We start from the raw sequence: 18,413 nt of genomic DNA on the forward strand, positions 1-18,413 counted from the left end.
GTCAATAGGAGAGAACTCTCCAATTTACTGGCCATGCTAACAAAGACACCGCAGTGATTTAAAATCTCCACTTGGAAATGGTGAACAGCAGCAGACCCCCGACTAACTGAAGGAAGTGCATATGAGCACAGTGTAGTTCAATTGTTTAAATCAATATGGTCTCAGATGGCTATGTTGGCAGGCGAAGGCCTTTTGCTGATGTAGCGCTGTCTACGCAGGGGATTAGAGATGTGTAACTACGTTGCTCAGCTGTGTCTGTTTTTCGCACCCCTGAGCAACAATTATACCGATAAATGTCTTTAGTGTAGACCAGACAGTTTTCTCTTGTGTTTTCTGCATTTGTATCACTTCTCCCCTACTTCCTACTACTTTGAAAGATTTAAAGTGTGAAAAGAGAGGTATTTTTCCTCATGATGCTAACATTCCCACATAGGAGACCCCTTCCACCAACACGCATGGCAGAAGAACCAGAGATATATGAACTCACAGAAGTGTTGGGACAAACCACAACTTGAGCCAAGGTTCAGTTGTTGGCAATGGGGATTAAAAGAAAACTAACATATGTGACCAGAATTTGTGATCTTTGAATATATTAGTGTTACTGTGAAAATGAAATCATAGGTGATGTTATTGGTTAAAGAGTAAGAGACTAATTGTTTGATAATCTGAATAATTTTGGAAAACTGAAAATTGTCTTGTTTTTTTTTCTTTTTTTAGTTCAGGAAATGATGGTTAATCTTCAAAAGTTAATTTGATTTAATTTACCCCCTGTAGTGTAAGGAGTTCTGGTAGAAAACCTCACTCCAAAGGTTGGGATGGGAGAATAGGTGTTAGAAAGAGTGTATAAGAGAATATTGGGTCTGTATAGATTTTATTTTTTTGTATTTCAAATAGAACTTATTTTGCTTAGCTTCAAAGTCAATTTCTATTAAAAGGAAAACTACTCAAGGAGACAAGTTGTATAAGTTTTTACCCACTTACACTGTAAGCGTCACTGACTTCCCCACTTCTCTAATTTGCAAAGGAAAGGCCTGACATCTGTCATAGGATGTGTCCAGCAGGTAGGAAAGCTGCAGTTGTCAACCATCAATGCCAAGGAAAAGGCTGAAGTCCATTGCCTTTCATATCTAAAAGCCATCTAGAGGCTGGTCTACACTGAAAAGCTGAGTTGACATGGCCACATCTCTCAGGGGTGTGAAAGATCCACTCCACTGAGAGAAGTAGTTAATGTGACCTAAGCCCCAGTGTAGACAGTGTTATGTTGTCAGAAGAATATTTCCAGTGTTTGAAGGGTAGACATACCCTTAGACAGATTGATACCCTCTGGGAAGCGAGTCATGACATCAATTCCAATTTTGACCCATCTCTCTATGTGAGAAATCTGCTAGTATGGAGGGCTGAGCCAGCTGTGCGATTACCTGGTTCAATTGAGGGAAAAGTTCTTAGTACCCATCAGTCCAAAGACTGAGAGAAATGTTGAGTTCCAACCATTGTCATTTTAGTATTTGATTGTTCCTTTCTCTATTTTTTGTGTTGGCCTTTCTGTTCTATCAGAGTGTGACTGTGTAGCTCAGTGCATGTGTGATAAATGCTCTTTGGTGCCAATTGGCAGAGAGGTCAAAGTAATTCACAAGAAACTCCTGCCTCAGACCTGACAAACTCATCACACCTAATGCACTGATTTTTATGATATTTATCCAGGAAGCATAGCAGTGAGATCTCTACTGAAAGCTTGTAAATTATTGTTACTCCTGATCACTGCAAGAGGTGTGTATGAGTCCTATTGAAGGAGTCATGTAAGTATATGGAAAATTATGCCCATATGGTATTGTCATGAAAGTGAGTCACCCCAATCAAAGGTCTTGTTGGGAATGGCCCATTCAAGTGGGAGGGAATTGTCACCCGTCCCTTGCTAGCCAGTTATGTGATGTGTTGCTGCATTGTCAACCTTTGCACCAGCCCAGAAAAGCCAATGGAAAACTATCAAAGACAAATTATAGACATCGAAACCCTGTGGAAGTGTAAACGACAATATGACAATGAGGAAATGATCCTTTCTGTGAATATACACAAAAGACTGATTCATTTTATAACACGGTGGAGAGAAACACTCTGGTTCCATTCACCAAGGAGATCACTAATGACCAATGGTGCTTCAAGAAAGGCAGGGCCCTGGCTCCTAGGGACTAGCAGTCACTGCAATAGACTGTCACCTCACACTTCAATCTACTTAGGTAGGAAAGGTAACTATTAAAAAGTGTAGGATGCATTTTGTGATTTTGTTTTGTTGGTAAGAGTTGGTTTCCATCATTCACATTTGTTTGTTTAAATCTCTGTCCCTCGTTAAAGAAATTTCCCTCTGTTCAATAACTGTGCTCAAGTGCTATGTGTGATCCAGTAGCAGTGGGCTACAGTAAAACTGGTAACCTGGGATGTACCATTGCTTCGGGCAGAGAGGATCTGGGATTTTTCTGAGCCCTGGTCTACTCTAGGGGAGGGAATCAATCTAAGTTACGCAACTTCAGCTACATGAATAACGTAGCTGAAGTTGATGTACTTAGATCGACTTACCATGGTGTCTTTGTCGCGGTTAGTCGACTGCTGCAGCTCCCCTGTAGACTCTGCCTGTGCCTCTCACCGAGCTGGAGTACAGTGGTCGACAGAAGAGTACTCGAGGATCGATTTATTGCATCTACACTAGACGTGATAGATCGACACACCCCCCCACGCTGGATCGATCGCTGCCCGCCAATTCGGCAGATAGTATAGACATACCCCGAGTATCTGGTGATTGGAGCTGGACCCCAGAGGGGGACACATTGAAGGAACTGAGGGGTTAAGGTGTCTTTGTTGTCAGCTGTCAAGGTTGCTGTAGCTCAGAGGAGGGTGCTTGACTGCCTGACAGGCTGGTGAGTTTGGTCACTGACATCCAGCTGCCAAATGCAAAAGTCCCTCTTCCTCGTGGCAGGTGGCCACAAGGACACTCACGGCCCTCAGCACCCTGAGAAGGGTCACAATGTGCATCTATGTTGATCCGCACAGGGAAAGCTCCCTATAGCATAAAACTCTGCTGTATGAAATCATGGAACATGTGCTCTTCGCTCTGTGAAAGCACATAAAGAATCCAAGCGCTGGAGGGTAGGGTTTGGGTCCAGAGTGACCTAGACACATTGGAGAATTGGGCCAAAAGAAATCTGATGAGGTTCAACAAGGACAAGTGGAGATTCCTACTCTCTAGGATGGAAGAGTCCCATGCACCGCTACAGGCTGGGGACAGACTGGCTAAGTGGCAGTTCTGCAGAAAAGGAGCTGGGGATTACAGTGGACAAGAAGCTGGATATGAGTCAATAATGTGCCCTTGTTGCCAGGAAGGTTAACAGCATATTGGGCAGCATTAGTGGGAATGTTGCCAGCAGATCAAAGGAAGTGATTATTCCCTTCTATTTGGCACTGATGTGGCCACATCTGGAGTACTGCATCCAGTTCCCCCCGCGCGCGCCCCCCCCCCCCACGCTACAGAAAGGATGTGGACAAATTGGAGAGTGTTCAGCGGAGGACAACAAAAATTATTAGGAGACCTGGGCATATGATTTATGAAGAGAGGGTGAGGGAACTGGAGTTATTTAGTCTGCAGAAGAGAAGAGTGAGGTGGGGATTTGAGAGCAGCCTTCAACTACCTGAAGGGGGGTCCAAAGAGGATGGAGCTCGGCTGTTCTCAGTGGTGGCAGATGACAGAACAAGGAGCAATGGTCTCAAGTTGTAGTGGGGGAGGTCTAGGTTGGATATTAGGAAAAACTTTTTCACTAGGAGGGTGGTGAAGTATTGGAATGGGTTCCCTAGGGAGGTGGTACAATCTCCATCCTTAGAGGTTTGTAAGGCCCGGCTTGACAGAGCCCTGACTGGGATGATTTAGTTGGGGATTGGTCCTGCTTTGAGTAGGGGCTTGGACTAGATACCTCCTGAGGTTTCTTTCAACCCTAATCTTCTCTGATTCTAAGTAGCTGCAAGTGTCTCTTTGTGTTCACATCTGTAAAGACGCCAGGAATGGGCAACGGGATGGATCACTTCATGATTACGTGTTCTATTAATTCCCTCTAAAGCATCTGGCTTTGACCACTCTTGGGAGATAGGACACTTGGGAGGATGGACCATTGGTCTGACTCAGTATGGTTGTTCTTATGTTTTATGTACAGAAGTGAGGCTCTTACAAAGCCGAAATGGGGGGGAGGGGCTCTAAATTTATATCAGAGTTAGAGAGAAATATGTTCAAACACAGTGAGACTCGATATACGAAAGAAATAACACGTGATCCCCATCTCCTTCCCCAAAGCCTTAGGTGGGGATTAGCTGCCAACTGCTGCGGCTGCTGCTCTGAGGGGAGCGGTATAAGTTGTCTGCCTGTGGGTGCGGCCCACCAGCTGGTTCTTCTGGGGCAGACGGTGAGTTGCTGGGCAGGAATGGTGCATCAGCTGGAGTATGAAATATGAACAGGGATCTAAAGACTCTACACTGGCCTCCAGTGGGGGTTGAGGATGCTGAGGCAGTGGAATTTCAGCATCAGAGTCATCAAGATTCAAAGCTGCTTGGGGGTGGAGAGGAGGGGGATGACTCCACTGGATTTTTAGTGCATCCCCCTAACTACTCGCCCATGACAGCCTGGCTTTGTCATTGCTCTGTGGTTCTCCTGTTGCTCATTCCCAGCTTCTGGAAAGCAATGGCGAGGGACACCATCCCTGCCCATCCTGGCTAATAGCCATTGATGAACCTATCCTCTGTGCACTTCTCTAGTTCTTTTTTGAACTCTGTTCTAGTCTTGGCTTTCACAACATCTTCTGCTAAAGAGTTCCCCAGGTTAACTGTGCATTGTGTGAAGAAATACTTCGTTTCAAATCTGTAGACTATTCATTTCATTTGGTGACCCCTCCTAGTTCTTGTGTTATGAGAAGGAGTAAATAACACTCCCTTCCTTGGTCCTTTGAAAGATATGTGAGCCCCCACCTCCCTGCCCCACCTCTCATGTCCAGGGAACAACAGGGATATAACAACATGGCAAACAACAAGGTTCAAAGTCAATGCACGTGGGAGAAGTATCTGCTGTTTCATTCCTTACATTCCTGTCCCATTTCCTTTCCCTCCTTTCTGTTAAAAGCTTTTGTGTTTTGCACAGAACCATTATTTCCACAGGAGACACTCAGGAGTGGGGGCTGCATTCCTGTGCCAAACAATCACTAGAAGGAGGCAGACAAAGGCCTTTAAGATGAGGTGTCCATCACTGTCAAAATATCATCTCCCTCCTTCAGCTCACTGGCAGCCTGAATTTCTTCCTTATCCTACCAGAGTCTTGTCTGGACTCGGCACTATCCAGCCCCTCTGTATGTAGTGGGCAAAACCCACAAACCTTGTCTTTAAAACAAGCTGTCCCCTTCCTTCTTAGGGAAGATTTTTCTATGATTGAAGTTGAGCTTCAGTTCCCCTCTCCTAGGGGCAGGTTGGGTGTGGGGCCAGCTCCCAATGAGATCTGTTTTCACCTTTGCCCCCTAACTCTGCTCCCAGCGGTCAGGTGGCTTCCAGCCCATCCACCCTGCTTACTAGCTCCATGGTCACGTGTAACCCCCTTTGCCAGCACACGTAGCCTGCAGGAAAGCTGCTCCTGCCAGCTGTGTCGGTGGTATAGTGGGGAGCATAGCTGCCTTCCAAACAGTTGACTTGGCTTCAATTCCCAGCCAGTGCAATAATGGCTTTTCTCTTTTGTTGGTTCCTTGTCTGGAAGTGGTTTAATTTCAGTCACGTTGTGTTACAATCACATTATCAATAGAATGAGACAATAAATGTGTCAAAGCCCAGCAGGTCACACAGGAGGGAGGACTACAAGGGGCTGGAATGTGTCATCTGAGAAGACAGAACACTTGGAAACCTGCATCTCCCATCCCCTGGCTTCCGTGTGATAATTCCAGCTGCGTGAGCTATTTGTACCCTGTTCCTGCATGATGGGGAAATAAAGTTTTGAGTCAGTTTTTGCTCCTACAGATTCCTTTGCTGTTACAATTATATTGATATGAACAAAAGGGAAGCAAAAAAAACAAAAAAAAATCCCATCCAACTTGCAGTACAGTTAGGGAAAGAGAAGATCAGGGGTAAGCCAAACATTTCAAAATAAAAATACTAAAATGGGAGGCGGGAGAGAGAGATCAGGTATGTGGAGATCCCTTTGATATTTGAAACCTACAACTACCCAGCTTTCTGAACACCTGTGAGGAGCAAGATGGAGTTGGGACATCTTCAATCATTGATTGTCTCTCTGTGTTCTCTGTCTCTTTCTTCTCCCCCCCATTCTTCTTCTCCAGTGTCTCTGCCTTTCTCCTCTTGCTCCCTCTCCCCCTGCCCTTTCCCAGGAACTCACAGTCTACAGCATTCAGGAAAAGCCAGAGTTTCATAGATTCATAGACTCTAGGACGGGAAGGGACCTCGAGAGGTCATCGAGTCCAGTCCCCTGCCCTCATGGCAGGACCAAATACTGTCTAGACCATCCCTGATAGATATTTAAATATTTTACTGGCTGCAGCCACAAAGCGAGAAAAATTACACTTCTGGTTCAGAGGCAGTGCACACACATAAGAATCAATGGGCTTTTAATTCCTTAGGTTCTGCCACCATATGCTGCTTCCATTTCATTTCAATCTTTTCCCAAGATTTCTCATTGTGCACAGCAACATTACACCCTTGGGAGAGAGTGGACCAGAGACTGAATTAATTTAACCTACAAAAACCAAACAAATAGAAATGTAGATTAGATTAGAATAGAAATGTACTCTCCAGGTTCCTCCAGCCCAGGGGTTGGCAGCCTTTCAGAAGTGGTGTGCCAAGTCTTCATTTATTCACTCTAATTTAAGGTTTCGGGTGCCGGTAATACATTTTAATGTTTTTTAGAAGGTCTCTCTCTACAAGTCTATATATTATCTAACTAAACTAGTGTATTGTAAAATAAACAAGGTTTTCAAAATGTTTATGAAGTTTCATTTAAAATTAAATTAAAATGTTGCTCTTACACCGCTGGCCCGCTCAGCCTGCTGCTGGTCTGGGGTTCTGTTCACCTAGGCCGGCAGTGGGCTGAGTGGGGCCTGCGGCCGGGACCCCAGCTGGGAAGGGTCTGGCAGCCAGAACCCCAGACTGGCAGCGGCTCAGCCCACTGCCGCTCAGGGGTTCCATCCTCCGGCTCCTGCCAGCCGGGATCCTGGCTGCCGGACCCGCTCAGCCCACTGTCGGTCTGGGGTCCCGGCCCTGCCCACATACAGTGGGTACCTACCTTCTCCCTGGTTCTGGCCCATTCTCTTCCTCTCTCTGCACTGAGCTGAGGGTGGGAGTGGACCGAGCACAGGGCTGGGGATGAAGGGTCTGGCCAGGGGCTAGAATGAGGGAGGGGGCTCAGGGTTGGGGCAGGAGGTTTGGGTGTGGGGGCACTTACCTGGGGAGCTCCCATTTGGCATGAGGGGTGCAGGTGGGAATGTGCGGAGGGGTGCAGGAGCTCCCGTTTGGTGTTCAGGGTGGGGGTGAGGATGTGCGGGGTGCATGGGATGTGGGGGATGCAAGAGTCACGGCTGGGGGCATGTGAGGGAGGTGCAGGTGTCAGAGTAGGAGGGCTGGGTATGTGTGGGGGTGCCAGAGTCAGGGCTGGGGTCATGGGGGGGTGAAGGAGTCAACAGGGGGCTGGGTGGTTCAGGGCAGGGGCCTGGGCGGGGTGTGAGGGGTGTGAGGGGGGTCAGGGCTCCGGGCAGAGGGCTGAGTGCCTCCCCCAGAACCCCCATCCCCCCCGCTCCTTGTCCCGACTACCCCCTCCCGGGACCCCACTCCCTATCTGAGCCTCCTTGCCCCATGTCCCCTGACTGCCCACCTAGAACCCTACCCCCTACCTGTCCCCTGACTGCCCCAACCCTTATCCACACCCCCGCACCCAGACAGAACCCCCCAGACTCCCATGCCTATCTAACCGCTCCCCACCCCCTGACAGGACCCCCAGAACTCTGGACCCATACAACCCACCCAGCTCCTTGTTCTCTGCCCCCCCGACACCCCCCCACCCTAACTGTGCCCCCAGGACCCTGTTCCCTGACTGCCCTGTCTCCTATACACCCCCCACCCCCTAACAGATCCCGGGACTCCCATGCCCCATCCACCCTCCCGCTCCCTGACTGCCCACTCCAGAGACCCCCGCCCCAACCACCCCCCTGCGATCCCACCCCCCATCCAACCCACCCTGCTCCCTGTCCCCTGATTGCCCCCTGCTTACCCCAACCCCCCCCAGCCCCAGACCCCTTACCATGAGGCTTCCTGCTCATTCGGAGCCCTGCCGCTGCGCGCGCGCAGCCCTGCCCGTCAAAGTGCTGCGCGCAAGGCGGCAGGGTGCCGGATGAGCGGGGAGTGTCTTTCACTCCCCGCAGAGCCAAACGCTGCCCCGCGGGAGTGCGGAGCCCCGGCCCCCAGAGCATGCCATTAAAAATTGGCTCGCGTGCCATCTTTGGCACGCGTGCCATCGGTTGCCGACCGCTGCTCCAGCCCAACCTTCTGCTGATGCACCTCAACGCACGGCTATAAAGGGTTTGAAGCTTTCATTGCTTAAGTTCCAGGACCCTGAGGGATTTCAGCTCCCCTTTGTCCAGAGGAAACCTTCACCCCACTCCCAGCCAGGTTCTTGTCCATGGGATCACTGTAGGGGGGGCTGGGTCCCTGTTTGTCTAGTCTCTCTATCTAGGACAAGCCAGGGCGCCTCTACAGAAATCCCTGGCACACCCACATCTTGAACACTGAGTGCAGATGTGGTCACCCCACCTGATAAAAGATATATTGTAATTGGAAAAGGTTCAGAAAAGGGCAACAAAAATGATTAGGGGTATGGAGGAGCTTTCATATGATGAGTGATTAATAAGACTGAGACTTTTCAGCTTGGAAAAGAGATGATAGAGGTCTTTAAAGCAATGATTGCGTTGGAGAAAGTAAACAAGGAAGTGTTATTTACTCCTCTAGACACAAGAACTAGGGGTCACCAAATGAAATGAAGAGGCAGCAGGTTTAAACCAAACAAAAGGAAATATTTCTTCACATAACACACAGTAAACCTGTGGAACCCTGGGGCACCTAGGATCGGCCACTGTAAGAAGACAGGATACTAGGCTAGATGGACTGTTGATCTGACCCAGTGTGGCCATTCTGATGTTGTGTACTTATGAACTGGGGTGTATGAGCACCAGGGCCCTCTGTGGAGCTGCCCTTCTCCTTCTATTCTCTCATGTTTCGTTGACTCCAGCCTTTTTTTCTATTCAGCATCATTGTAAACAAGCTGCCCTCACTTCCTGTCCCCTCCAGAACCAGAGTCCCCTGTCTTGTGTAAATCACTGACCTCTCTCAGCACTGACTGCCCCTCCATGTCCTTGTCCCTCCCTCTGTGCTGATGGGACCCTTCTCTCCAGTCCTTCCTCATCAAGCAGCTCAGTGGATGGGAATCTTAGACTCACCATGGGGCTTTAGGAGCAGAACCCCCCCCGAGCTTCCATGCAATTGGCACTTTGCCATCACTGCTCAGGACTGTAACTTGTGCAGAGAGACTGGCTGGGCCACATGCCAGCTGGGCATGAGCAAAGTAGCAGGGGTGAAAGGCAAACGTGGGGAGTGAACCCAGGGCCTTATACATGCCAAGCAGGCACTGTACCACTGAGCCACATCCCCAAACAGGCCTTCTTTGCTGACTGTTACGCTCAGAGCCTGCCTCTTTCCAATGCATCCAGTGGCTTATAAGCTTCATGGGAAACCTTTTCCCCCCAGTCATGCTCTCGTGCAGGTTGCTGGTTCTTAGGGGTCACTTTGCAGCAGGGCCAGATTTGATGTGTGGGGTGGAGAGAGTGTGTGTGCCCTGGACTCAAGGTTAGCTCAAAAAAAAAAAAAAGGCAAGGGAAAAACTGCTGGCTGGGAGCTAAATATGCAGGACAAAGGGTTGGGATTCTTCTCCGCTCAGATTTGTTATGGAGCTGGCAGTCTCCCAAATGATGGTCTGTTCCTTCCCTCAAAATGCCGGCTAACCCTCTCCTTTTCAATTTAAAGCTCCATGAAAGGAAAAAAATAATGAGGAAGAAAGCATAGAAGCTATGGATGTAGTTAAGAAAGGACTTGGAGTGATAAAAGACCAAAGGAAGGAAAGTATCAATGTTTCTGTCTGGTTTTAAACCAGGGATCTTTTGCAAGTTAGGTAAATGTGATAACCACTACACTACAGAAACCAGCTGCTGTCAATTTTTGGGCCCTTTTCTAAGGCTTTCTCAGTAGCCGCTACACCAGCTGATTTGCCTTTGAAGAACAGGGAAACAAAGGGCACCAAGAACTTATGTTTTTTGGATGAGCCAAGAAAAGGGAGCAGCATTGTCCCCCTTGGGCAGCCCCTGTTCAATTCCAGTTCAGAAAGCAAAACTCTTCTGCAAGAATATCCAAAAAATATTGTGTTTCACTTTACTTCAGAAGTACAGTTGTGTGGCAATTAAATGATGACTCTAAAGTTTCATAAAAGCAAAGAACATTAAACAAAATAGTGTGGGAAATACGGATGTATCTGAGAAAATGGCTTGGAATGAAGGAAGACAAAAATTGATGGGTCGAGAGAACAGGCCCTGTTTCCCCCTGGTTTGGAGCTTCTCTCACAACTACTGGAATAGCAAAGCTAAGCAAATGGGGTTCTATTGTTGCACAGGAGATTGAAGTGAGGCCATTTTCTCCAGATGGTCATGTCAGCAGTGGGATTTGAAACCACGTCTCTATGCAGATACCAGAACACCCAAGAGATAGGAAAAAAGTGTCTTGAAACTAGCATTTTCAACCAGTCCACCATTCTCCTGCTACAAAGACTGTGACTTATGAACCCTAGTTTTTGTTAATAATTGATGAACTCTTTAGGGCGGTCGAGTTGGCACATCTCTTTCAAAAATGGCCATCTACGTGACCAGGGAGAGGCGGTTGGCCAATGGAGACTCCTGCGACTGTGGGGCTTGTTTCTGATCCTTAGTCCGTTCACGTCTCCGGGCGGAGTTCCTCTGGGCGGCGTCCGCTGGCTCCCTTGATGCCTTTGAGGAGTGGTGGGCGCTGTCCGGGGTTCTCTGCTCGGTGTCCCCGTCAGGCTCCCTTCTTATGACCCTTTGACCGCACTCCTGTCCCTGTTCTTTTATTAGTTGTCCCCCACAATTAGTGGGTTTCTGAGGCCCTGTGGAACCTCCCATTAGGCTGGGGGGGGGATCCGTTAGCATGGGGCGGGCTTTGCCCGCCCCGTTTCCCGGAAACCCAATAGATACATGGTCTCTCTCTCTCTCACACACACTCCCCCCCCCCACCCCCTTTGTTCTCCTTGGCTATGATGCAATCAGAATGCTTCAATGGAATTATTTCTCTAACATCCCATCATACCAAATAGGAACTCCTGGAGACCTTCTACAGCACAGCTGAATTTTAGACACACTCACCCAGACCTAAAGTTACACGTTTCCTGGAGTTCCATGAGTTCTGCAGTGCTGTAATCTCCCTGCTCGTGTTTTAAGTGAACAAAAGATGGGTGCTGGCATTCTGAGACAGTAATGGTGAACCTCAAAATCCTGCCCTGGGGGCCAGACAGTTAAGCAACCAGCACCCACAACCTCTACTATGATAGCATCCTGTCTGGCAGGAACTCACTTACCAACAGCTGGGGCGTGAAATCCCCATTTCTTTGTTGTTCTGTCACTGTAGTCCCCACTTTCCTATTGCTTGTCTGTATAATCTCTGTTTGGTGCTGTGATTCTTTCGGTATGCTGTATAATTAATTTGTTGAGTGTAAACCAATTAAGGTGGTGGGGTATAATTGGTTAGATAATCATGTTACACTATGTTAGGATTGGTTAGTTACATTTCAGTAAAATGCTTGGTTAAGGTATAGCTAAGCCGAACTCCAGTTTTACTATATAGTCTGCAGTCAGTCAGGAAGTAAGGGGGGGGAATGGGAATGGGGGTAGGGGAATTGGAATTATGTTTTGCTAAGGGGGGAAATAGGAACAGGGAATGGGAACAGGGACACAGGCAAGGCTCTGTGGTTTCAGAGCTGGGAAGGGGGACACTGAGGAAGGAAATTGGAATCGTTGCTTGCTGAAAGTTTACCCCAATAAACATTGAATTGTTTGCACCTTTGAACTTGGTGTATTGCTGCTCTCTGGTCACGCGAGAAGGACCAGGGAATGGGAGGGTGATGGGATAAACCCTCTAACAAGTACGTCTTTCAGGGTGTGAACTCTGTACCCAGAACCAGTATAATTAAGCTGACCTAAGCCGTGGTTAGATAGTGCTAAATGAAAGGAAAGATTGTTCTGTCAATGTAGCTATTACAGGGATGGAAAACCCCTCCCCTCACTGTAGCAACGGTCTTCTCCAAAGTGCTACAGCAGTATTTTAAGTGTAGCCAGCCTCAGAGTGAGACCAGATCTGGCTCCAGTTTGGCTCTGTGGATGCTCAGGCACTAAGACAACAGTAATGACAATATACTGCAGCTGTAGCTGGCAGGATTTGAACCTGCGTGGAGAGACCCCAAAGGATTTCTCATCCATTGCATTAACCAGGGATAGTTGATTATTTTATCGAGAGCCAAATTTCTTGGTCAAGGTCTAGTCAATGTCTAGACACCAGAGAAAATAATAAGAAGTATATAGAAAAATTTTGCAGTCACTATAGGCATAACTATGATGATTGTTTCGTGTTTCACTCTATATATTTGGCACCACCGCCTTTCCCTTTAGTCTTGTAGTTTACCAAGGGTAAAACTAAACATCTCTTGAGATACCAGGGAGTGTTTGTGTTCATTTCTGCTAGCTACACAGGGGTTTGATGTAGCGGCTTTCAATCCTCCAGCTCTGCCAGGACAAGTAACATTTCAGGCTGTCACTGAACTGAAGAGAGGAGATCATTTTTTGACAGGTTACGCCTCCTCTTAAAAGTTTTTGTCTGGCTAGCAGCCCTGTTTCCCAAGTCTCTCCTGAGGGAAGAAGGTTTTTGTGCAAAATACTAAAACTTTTAACAGAGAGGAGGGAAAGGCAATGGCCACATGATGGGGCCAGTATGTACCACAACATGATTCTTTTATGTGGGATGGCTCTGAACACTGACTGAGCTCCACTCCCTTGTGTTTGAAGAGATGTTTAGTTTTGCACTTGGGAACCTGTAAGGCTGAAGCAATTTTATGGATGGGGATACTAGGACTGAAGGGTTATTTAATGTTGTAAAAATTGTTAAAAACTCTTAGCTTAAACTGGAACTGCCTGTTATTAAAGGCTGGTTTCCCCACATCAGTTCCATAAGCTCTGCTAGAAACACCCTGGGTTCTCTCCTGCCTCAGTGGGAACTGCAGGGAATCGTCCCCTGCTGCCCTTGGCTCCAGGCTGGTTTTTCTGGGAAGGGCACGTGGAATTGATTTGTTTGCTGTTGAGAAGGGAGCCAGGCCAGTTCTCAGGGAACGAGAACTCCCAGCATCTTCCCAGCCCAACCCAGGCTGCTGCCCTGTCCCAGCCTCTGTTCCCCTGGGGCCCTGCGTGTTTGACTCTAGAGCAGGCCAGGAGCAGCAGCTGAGGCAGAGGACAGCCTGGGCCGGGCAGATAAGAAGGAGTTTAGCAAGCAAAAAAGGTAAAATGGCAGTGGAGTGTTACCTTGGACTCGACGGCATTTCTCCATTGGTCTGTCTGCTTTGGGGCAGGGACAATAACACATCCTGCTGCTTTCGTTATTTCAAAGGGCAGTTTAGGATTTTCATTCTCACACATGGTGCACAAAGCAGGACTCAACCTTTGGTGTAAACTAAACAAGCTGCCCACAGATTCTGGCAGCCACAATGAGCATTTGGGTGAGAGCTCAGACCTGCCCCTGTCCCAGAGGGAGGGTGTCATCTGTGTGGGGACTGGACCACTGACCTATCAGCTCTTAACTCCCAAATGTTCAGTAACTCTATTGTCAGTGCCTGTGAGTGTAATTTAAACCATAAGAAAAACCACCCTGGGCTAGACCAAAAGCCCATCTAGCTCTGAAACTTCTCTTCTGACAGTAGCCAATAACAGGTACACCAACATCCAGCCAACAAGGCACCACTGGGAGTTGAACCCAGAATCCCCTGTTTACAAAACAGACGCGTTAACCAGCAAAGCCATGGTGCCTGTGTGGGGCTAAAGCACTCTGTCTGCCCACACCTGACGCCCTGCCATTGCCACCAGGGCCTGAGAAACTTTGCTTGTGTTTGGATTCCGCAAAGCAGAGGAGCAGGTGATGTTTTCCTTGCAAGCAGTGTGTGCGAGTGAATCGTTGGCCAGGTCTGCACTACAAAGTTGTTTCAGCAGAATGATATTGCTCTGGTGTTTGAAAAACACACAATGCTACCTCGGTCGGCAGCTTGTGGCTGGTGTACACACGGCAATGCCACGTCTGGCGACAAAACTGCCGTTTTGCTGACAAAATAAAACGACTTCGATGAGAGGTCTAGAGCTTTTTGCAGCAAACTTAGAAGTGACAGAGTGTCAGTGTAGATGCTGCTGTTCATTATATCACCATAACTGGCCTCTGCCAGTATCCCACAATGCCCGCCGTGAACTCGCCTGCCCTGCATTCCTGCTACACAGCCATGGACCCTTCCCCTTTCATCGCTCTGGGAAGTTCTGACAGCTGAGCCTGCTGCTCTGCTCTGGCAGCCAGGAGCAAATCACTGCCATGGATGCTGCTCTCTCCCGCACTGCGAACACAGAGCAGGTGGTGGGAGTTTCCTTACAGTGTAGGGGGGCCACTGGAATCCGAACTGTGACACGCCCAGGACATCCCTTCCCTTGAGGAGGCTCTTACCTTCTAAACAGGGACATCTGTTTTCTAGTAAAATCACGAAAAGGGAAGGATAAAACTCAAAAGATGTTCCCCCTGGCGCTCACGTATGTGAACCCGAATATTCTCTCTGTCCTCAAGGAGATACCTGGAGAAGGAGACTTGCTGAAGCAAAGCCACAGGGGTCTCTGAGGTTTCCCTGGCCCCTCGCCCCTGTCCTGCCTGGCTGATGTCAGCATCTTTCTGTGAGGTCACCACCTCCACACCACCTTTGACCAATAGTCTGAGGTCCTGCAAAAAGCCTTTGTGATGTCACTGCCACACCCCTCCCTTGCTGGGCTAATGTCCTGCCCCTGCCCAGGCACTTTGGAGGTTTAAGCTACTCCCTGTGGATCACCCCACTCAAGGAGCATTCGTTCTAGGAAGCAAGCTGGCTAGACAGGAAAACATCAGACGCTGTTTGGATGGACAGGGTGGGTCTCAGGGGAGGGGCAGAGAGTGTGGGGGGGGGAACTGAATGCAATGCTCCAGATGTGGCCTCACCAGTGCTGAATAGAGGGGAATAATCACTTCCCACGATCTGCTTGCAATGCTCCTACTAATCCAGCCCAATATGACCAGTTACCCATATTGAATGCAGACACAGCAATATTTGATAAATTGGTTCCTGTCCATTCAGGAGGTTATTTCCCACCTATTCATAAATAATGAAGATGCTCTAAGCGGAGGGGAGAGAACTGTCCCGTCCGTGCAGTTAACCCATCTCCCCGAGAGGTGGTAGCTATGTCAGTGGGGGAAGCTATGCTGGTGGGTGTGCAAGCTGTGGTGTCTACATGTGTATATAAAGTTTAATCAAACCCCATTTTTAAAACCCCTGTGGCCTGGGAATAGAAAAGGAGCTCTCTGAGGCAGAGCCCGTCCTTCAAAATCCTTAAGATCACTGACTTGCCAGTGCAAATGTCATGGGGGCATAGCTCAGTGGCAGAGTGTTTAACTACAAATCAAGTGGTCCTTGGTTCAAATCCAAGTACCCCAATTTCTTCAATAAAAATAATTCTATTTCCAGTATGCTCAGGAGCTCCACTAAATAGGGATCCCTGAAATGAATGGACACACTCAATGTTTGCCTGTGCAAATGCATAAAGACCTAGCAAGCATGTCCCCAGATGAAATCAGTTCCAATCCTCTAAGTGTCTCAGTTTGTTTTCATCAACTAAACAAAGGCACATGAAGACACATTTGCAGGTCCATGGGCTACAATGTGCAGAAGAACAAGAACCACATCCACGTGGGAGGAATGGACTAGTCTGTATTACATTTGGTAAGTAAGTTGCCATTGGGACTGAAAACTCTACTGGAGGTGGACAGGAGCCTGTTACAAAACTAAAAGAACCAAGATTTACAAACTCCCTGTTACACATTCAATCCTCTGTTTGTGCACACGGCATCAACTGGGGCTCTAATAAATGGCAGCCTTCCTTTAACACAGATCTTTGTTCCTTGTGACTTTCAGATACATTCGAATGGCAGCTGTTTAGAGGTCATGTGCTGCTAGTTCATGAGCAGCAGCAGAGTCTCTGTACGTTACCAACCGTAGAGCTGGGTGTGTCTGCATCCAAGTAACTGCAGAGTCAGTGTAGTACCAGACAGTTAATTGCACAGTCTCACTTTCTGGTCTCATTCATCATTTGGGTAGAAACAGCAACGGTTTGGTGGGTTTTTTTTTCTCCTTCCTTTTCTCCTAAGGAATGTGTGATCTTGAGCATGTTAGTTTAAGTTCCCTGTGGGTCAGGAAAATTCCATCTCCTTGAAATAGCTGGGGAAGTGACCTGTTTGTATAACTTAGAATAAAGGAGCTTTTGTAAAGCAGTTTCATCTTTAAATATGCTGGGATAAAAATAGTAAATAGTAAATTCCACAGCCAGACACCAGGCCAGGATCAATTGATGGGGCCAGGGTCAATTAATTACAGAAGAAACAAACTCTTGGGAAGTAGCTGTAATTTGTCCCCAAACCTTTCCTTGTTCTCATATGCTATCAGGGATTCTCTTCTAGAGGGCAGAGTTAAGGTTATCTAGGCATGTACCCTCACTCTGTATTCCCTGTTTTTCCAGAGTTTGAGTTTTACTGAACTCGATGTTCTGGAAGGTAAGAGATATTCACTGTCAAAGTTAACTCTGTGTTAACAAAGGTTTTGTTAGTGGCAAAAAATGTGACTAATCCCTCACTGCGGTAATTCCACTGACTTCAGTGTACTCTTTCCCCATTTCTAGTTCCAAAAAAATAAGCAAATTAAAACAACCTTGAGACCTAAAATGCTGTGAGAAAATGGAAATTTTAGTAGCTCAAATAATTCAGTTTCTTCTGTGTCTTGTGTGTGTGTAAATGGCACAACACATTAATTTATAAGCACATCTTTCTTAACTTCTTTAAATATTCTGTAGTACATTTACTAGATCAGGTGGGTTGTTCAATGCAGTGAGGTTTTCATGCATTGCCCAATACATATTTTTCATATTATGTAAATGAACACAACTCATTGAACACAAAATTGTGTATTTCATGCTGTGAACTGTGTTGGTAGCTCAAATTAATAGGTTTATTTTCTCTCTCTCTCTCTCTCTCTCTCTGTGAGGCACAACAAAATAATTTAGTGATGCTGAAAATGTTCCCTTCTCCTCCAGAACTTCCTTGGAATCACCTTCCCTTTGTAGATTAATCTGCCCCTGTGTCTCTACAAGGAAATTATAGTTTCTATGAAAAAAACACAATTTTTTAATTAAAGGGACTGAGACAGAATAGCCACATGATGGTGACACATCAGGAATGCAAAGCAACAGGTTTGTTGCCGGCTCAAAGGGCCCGAGGCGGAGCAACAGCAGGGTTCGTTGCCCGGTGTGCGTCGCACTAATTAACACACCAGGGTGGAGAAGCAAACCACGTTTATTTGAGCTCAAAAAAAGGTGCCAGGGAGAAAAAGCATTCTCAAATCCTGCACACCGCGCGCAGGCGGGGTCCCAGCATTTATACCCCCCTTGTTTGTGTGAGCCTTTTGTTTGGTTTTCCCCCTCACCCCTCCCTTTCCAACAGCAGTTACTTTAAACATTACATCTCAGCGTGTTAGAAAAGTTCCCATTCGCAAGCTTATCTCTGGCCTTCACAGCACAGACGCATGCAGATTTTCCTCCCCCCTCCCCCTCCTCCCCGCCGCTTTTTGCTGTTTCAAACTGTCCTGCAGCTGCAAGCTGAGACAGCTGACAGTTACACATTTTGCTTGCTGTTTTGTTAGCATCTTAGGCTTTGGCTACACTTACACTTCAAAGCGCGGCCGTGGCAGCGCTGCCGCGGCAGCGCTTTGAAGCGCTAAGTGTAGTCAAAGTGCCAGCGCTGGGAGAAAGCTCTCCCAGCGCTGTCCGTACTCCACCTCCCTGTGGGGAATAACGTACAGGGCTGGGAGCCGCGCTCCCAGTGCTGGGGCTTTGACCACACTGGCACTTTGCAGCGCCGCAATTTGCAGCGCTGGAGAGGGTGTATTTTCACACCCTGCTGCAGCGCTGCAAATTTGT

The 18,413-nt window shown here is 47.7% G+C and overlaps 1 non-coding gene across 1 annotated transcript; it reads left to right on the forward strand.

Annotated features, from left to right (window-relative positions):
- The first annotated feature begins 15,810 nt into the window (after nucleotides 1-15,810).
- Nucleotides 15,811-15,883, forward strand: TRNAC-ACA. The gene has a single exon. It is a non-coding gene; the product is annotated as a tRNA-Cys (tRNA).
- Nucleotides 15,884-18,413: the final 2,530 nt, after the last annotated feature.

This window comes from Mauremys mutica, unplaced genomic scaffold, assembly GCF_020497125.1.
Source record: "Mauremys mutica isolate MM-2020 ecotype Southern unplaced genomic scaffold, ASM2049712v1 Super-Scaffold_100199, whole genome shotgun sequence".
Taxonomy (NCBI): domain Eukaryota; kingdom Metazoa; phylum Chordata; order Testudines; family Geoemydidae; genus Mauremys; species Mauremys mutica.